Here is an 11,214-nt window from a genome sequence, read left to right as displayed (position 1 = left end):
ACTTTTCTTAAGATGAGAGCTTAAATTACTAAATACGTTTCTTTCCCACTACAGATTTCAGGGCGGAAAAGAAGTGGTTACAGGGGAGAAAGAGAGTTCAAAATGTTCAAAAATGCCCAACTGTTTTCAAAACTTGGAAGTGAGGACAAGCATTTTTCTTTAATTGAACTTCAGATAGATCAGTCACCCTAGCAGTGGTTACCCTGGGGCATGTTCCCAGCATCCATTAGGCTGGTTGGCATTTGAATTGGTGACGCACTTCTCTCCAAACCCCGATAGATACCTGATGTTTAAATGGGCTTGTGGATTGCAAACCTTGCAAATGTCCTTAGAAGTCACAGAGTGTGCCTGGGTGAAAAGGAGGATCTGCTCATGGGTGGCCAATGTTTGTTTACAACAAAGGCCTGGGCTGGGAGTTTTAGTGGTGGCCAACCACTCACTTTGCAACAGATCACTGATGAAATTTGACTGTGGAACTTTCTTTTTGAATCCAGCTGTTAGTTTACATCCTGAAGGATAAGACTTGATCACTCTGCTAATTTTATCCTCCCTGATATAACCGCAGATGTTATTCAGATTTATAGGCAACTGACTGTCCTAAAATTTTACAGTTAATTGTCTCCAGAGATGTCATCTACATATGTGGATATCAGGGACAAGGTGCAGGTGATCACTGTCGAGAATTCTCGTCCAGGCCTTTGCAGCAAGCAAGTATTTGCTATAGAAGAGCAGGTTGCCTTATGACTCAGGTGAACCCTATGGTTTATAAGGAAGATGACTTGTTTAACCACACAAGTCTTCGCTTCAGGAATATTTACAATGCCTCCACAAGGTGGAAAACCTTCAGGTATTATCCCCATATACCTCCGTTCGAGAGAACGATTATCCACATCCTATGATTAAAGGATGTGGATAAGCTTCATACAACGCAGCAGCGGCCAAAACAGCAGCAGCAGCAGCAGCAAAACTTTGACAGTGGAAAAAGCTCCAAGTCTGCGGTTTTATTTTTGTTTAGTTAGAGATGGAACGCCACACAGTAAATCTATCAGTTCCAAGTGCCAAATTAATAGAAGTGTTAGTGTGGCATTGAATTAGCAAAATGAGAAGCAGGGAATTGACAAAGAAAATGAATTATCATGCATCTTCTTATAAATTCAATAAGGAGATGCAAGAAATAAATCACCTGAACGGAACAAGGGCCAGATGGTGAATATGCATGTGCACGCGCATGTGTATTTATCATCCTCTGACATGGAGACTTAGCATAAGGTAGGGCTGGGGTACAGTGGGCCAGGAAATAAGCTTGCAGTTCTTCTCGGTGTCCTTGAGCTTGAGGTAGTACTGCTGCGGTGTGGACAGCGTGCACTTGGTCTCATCATCCACACACACCTCCATGGGATCCTACGTGGACTCCCTGCACACAGGCCAGATCTCCTTGCTGGAAGTGGCGAGGCTGAGGTGGTGGCTACAGTGATGTTTTGTGAATAAAGGAGAATGACCTAAAATGTGAAACGTTGTAATTACTAGTCACCATCTTGACAGGATTTACTTCTAGCTATAGCGCTCCAAAACTGGAAGGAGGGAAGAGAGAGATACGAAGATTTTTTCTTCCCTTGGAATACTTGGGTAAAATGACACATTCCAGATACACCAAGGGCCACCTATGTTCACAGAATAGCATCTACTCAAAGCCCATCTATTGTAGGATTGAGGCTGCTGCTAACGCAAGTTACTTGTGAAATGGGATAACATTTTAGGGTATGTATATAGGCTTTGGGGTCTAAATTTTCTTCCTTTATTCCATAAGTGGTGGTTTTAAAGTCTACCCGTTGCCTGAGTCAATTTCAAGATGTAGCAAGACACAGTCCCTTCCTTCACAAGATGAATATACTATCCAGTGTGACATATTTGTAATACCACTTGATAAATGCTATGGTGGACAAGCACAGACTTCTGTAGCATCACAGTCTAACTCAGGATTAGGGAAATGCTGAGGTCAGGAAAACCACTCAGAGAACATCATGTCTGACTCAGTCCCCCTGTGGATTCCTACTCTTCTTTCTGACCTTGAAATGTCAGAGCACTGTGGCACCCAGTCTTTGGTTCTCTTCCCTTTTCTATCTTTATAACCTAAGGCTGAATGAAGACCTATCATTTTAAATTGCATTAATGCACCAAACTCACGTCTCAGCTCTGCCATTGCCCTTGGTGTGGAGCCTCAGAGTTTCACCCGCTCACGCCCTCTGTAGGTGTCTGCAGGTAACACAGATTAAGCCTGCGCCAAACTGACCTTTGGTTTTGTTTTTTTACTTATATTCTTGTTCCTCCTCTTGTATTCCCAAGTTCACACCATTTATAGTGCTGCGTAGGCCAGAATGCCTAGAAAACACTCTTAACTCTTTGCCCTGCTTATGTTTTAAACAGATCACTTCTCACTATGTCCGTCAGCACCACCCCAATTCAGACACCCAGTCCCCAGAGTCAAATACCTAAATCGTCTTTTAAAGTCTCCCTGTGTGATGTTGTTGCCACAGGGTTCAAGCTTTGTCCTCTAACTCCTGCAGAGCTAGTAGCAAGATTCCATCTGTACCCTCTACTCATTGGTATGGCAATGACCTTGGGAATTGCATCCTCTCAATTCACAAAGTAGGAGGGCTTGCAGGATGGTTCCTGTTGACGGGGGCTGCTTTCTGAGAAGTCTCGCCAGCTCCATCCCTGCTTAACTTCTCAGTTTGGCTGTGTATTCTATTTTATTTTATTTTATTTTATTTTATTTTGAGGCAGAGTCTTGGTCTGTAGCCCAGGCTGGAGTGCAGTGGCGCAATCTCAGCTCACTGCAAGCTCCGCCCCCCGGGTTCACGCCATTCTCCTGCCTCAGCTTCCCGAGTAGCTGGGACTACAGGCGCCGCCACCACGTCCGGCTAATTTTTTGTATTTTTCGTAGAGACGGGGTTTCACCGTGTTAGCCAGGATGGTCTCGATCTCCCAACCTTGTGATCCGCCAGCCTCAGCCTCCCAAAGTGCTTGGATTACAGGTGTGAGCCACAGTGCCTGGCCATTAGCTGGTAATTCTTATAATAGATGTAAATAATTAGCAACTGCATCCCCTCGGCGGCATGCGGAGGAGAAGGAGGAACCAGGGCCCTGCCTCTCTGCTCTCAGCAACACGGCAGAACAGGATGTGGAAAATGAGCTTTTGAATTATGAAGAAGAGCCCCAGGTCTCTCCAGGGAGCGCTCTGGTTCCCCGTAAGAAAGATGTCAAGGGATCCTACGTTTCCATCCACAGCTCTGGTTTCTGGGACTTTCTGCTGAAGCTGGAGCTCCTGAGGTCCAGCATGAGTGTATTCTCCAGGCCACCCTGGGCATGGACGTCCTGTGCCAGACCAAGTCTGGGACGGGTAAGACGGTGGTCTTTGTGCTGGCCACAGTGCAGCAGATCCGGCCCGTCAACTGACAGGTGACAGTCCTGATCACGTGCCACACAGGGGCACTGGCCTTCCAGATCAGCAGGGAGTACGAATGAGCACTTCTCCAAGTAGATGCCCAGTGTCAAGGTGTCTGTGTTTTTCGGAGGCCTCTTCATCAAGAAGAATGAAGAACTGTTGACGAACTGTCCCCATGTCATGGTGGGGACCCCGGGTCAGATCGTAGCACTTGTGCAGAACAGGAGCCTCAGCCTGAAGAATGTGAAGCACTTTGGGCTGCATGAGATGCTGGGGGGGCTGGACCTGTGGCAGGACATGCCGGTGGCCTCCCACCTGATGTTCCGGCAGAAGCAGTGAGTCGTGTTCAGTGCCACCATGAGCAAGGAGATCTGGCCTGTGTGCAGGGAGTCCATGCAGGATCCCATGGAGGTGTTTGTGGATGATGAGTGCACGCTGCCTGCACTGCAGCAGTACTACCTCAAGCTCAAGGACACTGAGAAGAACCGCAAGCTTTTCGATCTCCTGGACATGCTGGAATTTAAGCACGTGGCAATCTTCATCAAGCCGGTGCAGCCCTGCAGTCCCCAGCCCAGCTCCTCATGGAGCAGAACTTCCTGGCCATGGCCCACGAGGAATGACTGTCACACTATCAGCAGTCCAGGGATTTCCAGTGGTGGATCCTGGTGGATCAATCTGTTTGCAGTCAGTTGCAACATCCACAAGGATATGGAGGCTTGGGAAGATATTTGGCATAAACCATTGGCTGCAGACATTTTTCTTTATAAAATCTTCGACGGACTCTGTGCATATCTGTCGATAACTTCTCTTCTACTCTTTTGTCATCGTCCACACCATGATCCCATCCACTTCACTGGAGGAATTTACCGAGGCGGCTCCAAGCCTATGTCTCTGCAGGTTTGCTCAAAGTCCCCGTATTCACTTTCAATCACTTCCTAACCATTGTAGGAACTGAGTGATTCAACATCTTCTTAACTATGACATGCCTGAAGACTCAGACACCTACCTCCACCCAGTGGCTCGTGCAGGTTTTTTTGGCACTAAAGGCCTGTCCATCACTTTTGTGTCTGAGGAGAATGACGCCAAAATCCTCCAGGACATCCAAGACCGGTTTGAAGGTCATGTGACAGAGCTGCTGGAGGAAAGCAGCATCTCCACACATGGTGAGTAGAGTCCTGACCATGGGCCTCGATGGCCTGGAGCGGCCCTGCTGCCCGTGTGTGGCTTCCTGTGTGCCAGCTGGGTCTCTCTTTGGACTGTCCAAAAGCTGCAGATTCGTGTAAGAATATTACTATGAAAAAAAAAAAAAGAAAGATATTTTATAGACATCTCCCCCTTCCCTTTAGGATGTGAGGTTATAAGGGAGGTGAGGAAAGTTTGTTTTGATTGTGCTAAGAAAGAAGCCAATCTTTTGGTTTACCCGAATTTACAAGGATATTATATCATTTTTCCTTTTGAAATGGGTCTTTTTAATACAATGCAGGCACTTAGTCCATGTCTACACAAATGCCAAACATCTGGATGAGAATAAAAATTTAGTCAAAAATAGATATTTCCAAATAACTGGATGTTTGATCTAAAATAAATCAAATAACCTCTTTTTTTTTTTTTTTTTGCTGTATTTTTCACACTGAAATTGGATGCTTTGTACTTACTTGTTGGATCTGACTGTGAAAGCCTTTTAAAAAAAATGAATAACTGAAAATTAGGACGAAGCTCTCAGAAATACAATGGGAGTGGCTCTAGGTGACGTGAGGAAAGCTTCTAGAAACATCTTTCCAGTTTTGAGAAGCTCTCTGCCAGTCCTCCAGGCTGACAAAACTGAGTCAGCCAGGGAGGTTTGAGAGGTTTACTCACCAGTTTCCTAAGCCTCCAACAGGTGCAGGATCACTCTCCTAGTTCTTACTGGAACACACAGAAGATCTCCTTTAATCAGCGAGGAGAAAGCACCTACAAAGCGGCCTCCGAGGAAGCCTGGAGGCTTCAGGGAACAAAAGGGTTATGTTGTCCCAGGGATAGCGTTATCCTTTGTTATGTGTATTAATTAATATGGCGGGAAAGGCAGGACTACATTTGTTAAAACGGTTTGTGGTAAGTAAGTCAGCCGCTGTGCTGAGTGATTTACAGTGGGCAGAAAGCACAGTGGCCTATGACTAACATCCAGGGCTCGGTGTGATTAGATCATAAAACTTTATTGTATGGTTATTTATTTATATTTCTATAAATTAAACAGGCATTTGACCTGAGTGGTATACAGATTTTTAAAAGAAAAAAGAAAAATTACTTATTTTGATAGTGTTTGATCCAGAGGCACAAATTTGATGACCATCACCATGAAATTTGAAGCAGCACAAATTGATTTCTTGCTTGCTCAACTACTTATCTTATTTTTTGTTTGATTTCAGGAAATGGATCAAAGCACACACAATACTTAATTGTTAATACACTTCTTAAAATATGCTAAATGTTCTTGTTTGTTTAATTCGCTGGTGGGGCAGCAAAGATGATAACACTTTTTCTAATCTTGCTTCTATATTGTTTGACATCTACCAATACATTGTGAGAAACATTGTAGTGGTAGGTAAAATGGTTTTGTACAAAAGTAAGGTTTTTTCCTTATTGTGGATAAGCATTTCTAAGAAATATGATTATTTATACATACTATATACCAGAATTAACTGCCTGAATATTTTATATTTGGGATTTTGCTGGTATCCTGGGAGCCCCAGCCCTTATTTTCTCCAGGTGAGTTAGATCCAGGAGGTGAGGAGATAGTGTTCCCATTACCAGGGATTGGTGTGGGGATCCGGCTGTCTGATAGGGCCCCAAATCATTCCCATCAGTCACTTGACAGCAAGAGGGAGACAACTTCACTCCTGGTTGCCTTGAAGGTATCCTAGTCTGCCCTAAAGGCAAAACCTATTCTGGCACCAGCCAGGTTGACCTAGGGCAGCCATCCTCAGCTCTCAAGTGCTGCCAAAACCACGGAACGCTCTCCTGAGTGTTCTATTTACCCAGAAAGATGAATCTGGTGACCATTCAGACCTTGCAACTCTGGCTGCTTTGAGGAAGGGTGCCCTCAGTTTCCCTGAGCGCAGGGTGTTCTATTGTGACTGAAAGTTAGTGCTGAAGGAGAAGGATGCCAGTGTAAATGTTCCCTCATGCCCCTCCACTGCCCCCCTGCAGTCTGCAATGTCCATTATACCACTCTGTATGTATTATACCACTCTGTTTGCCTTTGCCTACCCATAGCTTAACTCTCACTTATGAGAACATATTTGGTTTTTCTCTTACTGAGTTACTTCACTTAGAATAATGGCCTACAGCTCCATCTAAGTTGCTGCAAAAGACATTATTTTATTCTTTTTTATGGCTGTGTGGTATTCCATGGTAATATATATATATCACATTTTCTTTATTCAAAAATCAATTGATGTACACTTATGTTGGTCCCACATCTTTGCAATTGTGTACTGTGCTGTAATGAACATATGCATGCAGGTGTTCTTTTGATATGATGATATATTTTTCTTTGGGTAGATACTCACTAGTAAGATTGCTAGATTGAATGGTAGATCTACTTTTAGTTCTTGGAGAAGAAAAACAATTTAGTTATAATGATTCAAAATAATAGTCAAAGGAAAATCATGGTCGAGGAAAACAGAATGACCCTCAGTTTCCTTTTGTCCTCTGGCCCCCCAAAGGTGTTGCTTGTTGGGAAAATAAAATTGCCACAGAGAATCAAACATCTAAACTTCCAGGAAGTCAAACAGTAGTTTGTTAAATAAAGGACTTTCCTGCTCTAAGTAAATATGGTACGAAAAAGCTAACCACCTTTCTTTGGAAGGGCCTTTTGGAATTGACTTTGCTTTTATTAATTTGGACTCGGGCTTGGGTTGAGGCAGCTAAAAGTAGTTGTTATTCTCAATGTTGTTTCTACATGAATCTCTAGTGGAAAAAAAAACTTTGCATGAATTGATTAAAACAACTGCAAAGGCATTTAAGGCAGGTGGTTTAAAACACAGACCGAGTGGCTTTGCAACAGATTATTCCTGTATGCATGTGCAAAATGGTCACTCCATTGCTAGAAGTACAACAGTGTAGATGGAAAACATCAGTGTATGTGGGGAATCTGAAGACCACCTTCTTTGCTGGCTGTGGCTGAAGGCAGAAATAACTATAATCACTTTTTACTGCCTAAAGATTTTATAGAAGCAAACTCCAGCCATAAGCCTTGAAAGTGGGATTGTTTTCTCAGCCTTTTCTCCAACCGCCCTGGACCACTTCTTCTTATGCTTTTTTGCCAAGTTTTCATAGGTTTTGGTAGTTTGGTCTTTGCAGCTCACCAACTAGCATTAGGGAAACACCCTTTACTTTTTAGTGTGGCCTCTGTTGATTATGATTTTGGTGGCAAGGTAGAAAATGAGCATGTATTAACAAATAATAAAAGCACATCTCTCAAGTTCATTTGCACTCTGAAGATGAGATTGTGAAAGGTTAAGCTGTCAAATAAATGGGAATGCACTGAGATGGCTGGACCTTGTCCAACGGTACCTGTAGCAGCTGTCAACCTAATTAAGCCAGATGTGTGTTCAATGTAAACGGACCTCCCAAGAGGAATAATAACAGATTTCAGGCTCTGGAAAGAGACAAAAGATGGGGGAGGGGATGGGTAGAAGAGAGGTGAGGCTGAGATCTATAGAATGTTTCTGATGTCAGTGTGACTCCTACCTGGAAGACTCTTAGCTCATTAGTGTCACCTGGATTGAACTTGGTTGAAACAGTTCTATGGGTGGGTGAGAAAAGAGGTTTAAGTGAAGTCTGAGTACATTTTCATAGTCAACAAACTGATATTTGCTAAACTCTTTCATCTTCAACACATACACACATGCATGCACACACACACACACACACAAAACCTTAGCCTGACTTTAAATCCTTAGTAATTTAAAAAATGACATTTAAGCCATGCCAACTTTGACAGCCCTTCAAGGGAGTATGTGAGCCATGAGCCAAGAAAAGGACACCAACAGGCTTTCAGATGCTCTCAGATTACATGCGATTCACAAATCAGGATGCATGTTGGTTATACTTTCTGCAACCCTACTGACGACTTAAAACAAACATTCTGTAAACCATAAAATGTGAGGTACAATAGTGTTATGTTAAAAAAACACTATAACTTCCAGACAATTTTTTCCATTCATGCTATAAAATGTCATATCTCCAAAACAGAAGTGTTTGAGAAGCAGACCTTTAAGCTTAGCCAGGAAAATGCTTCTCAGAAAATTTTCCTTCACGTTGCTGAATTTAGTAACTACCTTGATGAAACCAGTTCTAAGTTGCTATGTCTCTAAGAAAACAGCCAGCCCCTTTTGAGAACTTGGTAGCTGCTTAATACTTTGTTTATAGAGAAACTTCATTGATTTTGATTGATTGACATTAAATACTATTTATTAAACAAACATGTATTTACTCTGTGCCAGACACAGTTTTGAGTACTTTGTGAAATTATTTCATGCTTATAGCAACCGTACAAAGTAGGTACCATTAATAACCCCATTTTACAAAACAACAGAGCCCAAGAAAGATTAAGTGGCTTACTGAGGTCGCACAGTTACATGCCTAATATACAGAAATGTTGATGATCTAGTAGGATCCTCTCTTGTAGGAGGGACCAGAGTAAAGAATGTTGATACAAATCTTTCCAGAATAGCATAGATTCAACTGCAAATGGCAACCTTCTGTCTCAGTAGATGGAGATTTTGAGAACAATCAAACAAGTGAGATTAGACCCCAGTGTGATGTGCAACGCTTCTGTGGCACACAAGAGAACTGAAAGTCAAGGCTGAGTCTTAAATCTTGCTCAAATAAAGTGGGCATTATTTAACGTATCCACCTCAACTTGACACTTACCTCTTCTTATTTGACAGAGTTAGTGATGGAGGAAAGTCACTAAATCATTCATTCATTCTAGGTGCCAGGCACTGTGTTGACTTCTAGAAGAACCACACATGGTACAGACCTTAAGGAACACAGAAGCTACAGAGTGGACTGAACAGCGTCCTTCCCAAATTCACATCTACCTGGAACCTCAGAGTGTGACCTTATTTGGAAATAAGGTCTCTGCAGATATAATTAATTCAGATGAGGTCATACTGGATTACATGGGCCTCACATTCAATGATTTGTGTTCTTTTAAGAGGAGACATTCGCAGAGACAAAGACACACAGGGAAGAAGGCCGTGAAGGCAGAAATTGGAGCGATACATTTGCAAACCAAGGCACGCCTTGGAACAGAGGCATTGTAACCCAAAAGGCATGGAACAGATTCTCCCTCAGAGTCTCCAGATGGAAAATGACCCTGCCAACGCCCTGGCTTCAGACTTCTGGCCTCCAGAACTGTGAAAGAGTAAGTTCCTGTTGCTTTAAGCCGCCCCGTTTGTGGTACTCAGCTATGGCAGCCCCAAGAAACGACAGGTTTGGGTACCAGGAAATGAGGTGCTGCTGTAACAAATGCCTAAAAATATGGAAGTGGGTTTGAGACTGAGTAATGGGCAGAGGCTGGAAGAATTTTGGGGACCATGATAGAGAAAACCCAGATTGCCTCAAGGAAAGGATTTGTGGCAATGTGGAGTGAAAAGCAATTCTGGTGAGAATTCAGATGGCTGTGAGGAACAGGGTAGAGAAAGCTTACGGCATCTGAGAGAAAACATGACAGCTTGGCAGAAATATGAATGTTAAACATGCTCCTGGTGAGGTCTCAGAAGGAAATGATGAACATATTATTAGGCACAGAAGGAAAAGCCAGCCTTGTGACAGGAAATTTAGCTTGATTTAAGATCTTGAACCATGGGTCCTATCTCCTTTATTATTGCTAGTTAGAGAAATGATTGTACAGCAGACATTTTTTGAGCTAAATACTATGATATAATAAAATTATACATATTATCTTTTTTCCAATTTCAATCCTTCCCCCAAATCGTAAAAGAGGCAAATCAGTTCAATGTTTGATGTTCCACAAAAATAAATTTTAAGTTATTAAATGAGAAAGAAAAGCAGAGATCTGACTTTATACAACATTGTTTAATCTCAGAGTTTTAGAATTGGAAGAAATCTTAGAAATCACCTAGATTTTTCTTGGTAGGATGTGTTTAACCCCTTGATACCATCTCTATGAAATCATCAAATAGTTTTGTTTATACATTTTTTACTTTGTATATTAATTTGTCTGTGACAGTACAATTCCAATTATTAAAATGTTTTTCATTCATATGTTGACCAGTTGGGATTCTTTCCTCCATAATGACCCAGGATGTCTCTTAAGCCTGTGTGTTATAGACTTCTAAATATTAGAAAATGTGTTACCTGACAAATCTTGTCTTCATTTCAGTCCTGTGAATTATTCTTCGCAAACAGTGTTTAAGAGCCTTTTGCTATCCTAGTGACACTGTGTGCAATGTTATAATTGATGTTTCCTTTAATGTATGATGTTTAAAGCACAGTACCAAAATTGAAGTAAGTCCTGATCACAACAGAATATAGCAGGATGTGCACATCTCTTGTTCTGGCACTCTACTTCTATTAATTCATATTAAAACTACATTTTACTAAACCAGCCACTTCACATAGTTGCATCACATTATAGTTTAAAGCAATTGATTTCACTCAGTGATATTTACATACATTCTCAAGATGACAAAAAATTGTCACAATGAAAAGTTTTGGATATTATATAAATATACATGCTAGGTAAAATATAATATGGA

The 11,214-nt window shown here is 42.1% G+C and overlaps 1 pseudogene; it reads left to right on the top strand.

The window, feature by feature from the left end:
* The first annotated feature begins 906 nt into the window (after positions 1 to 906).
* LOC116270538 overlaps positions 907 to 11,214 on the top strand; it is a 34,141-nt pseudogene continuing 23,833 nt past the window's right edge.

This window comes from Papio anubis, chromosome 15, assembly GCF_008728515.1.
Source record: "Papio anubis isolate 15944 chromosome 15, Panubis1.0, whole genome shotgun sequence".
Classification (NCBI taxonomy): Eukaryota; Metazoa; Chordata; class Mammalia; order Primates; family Cercopithecidae; genus Papio; species Papio anubis.
The sequence above is the reverse complement of the archived record's forward strand: the minus strand, read 5'-3'. Positions and strand labels throughout refer to the sequence as shown.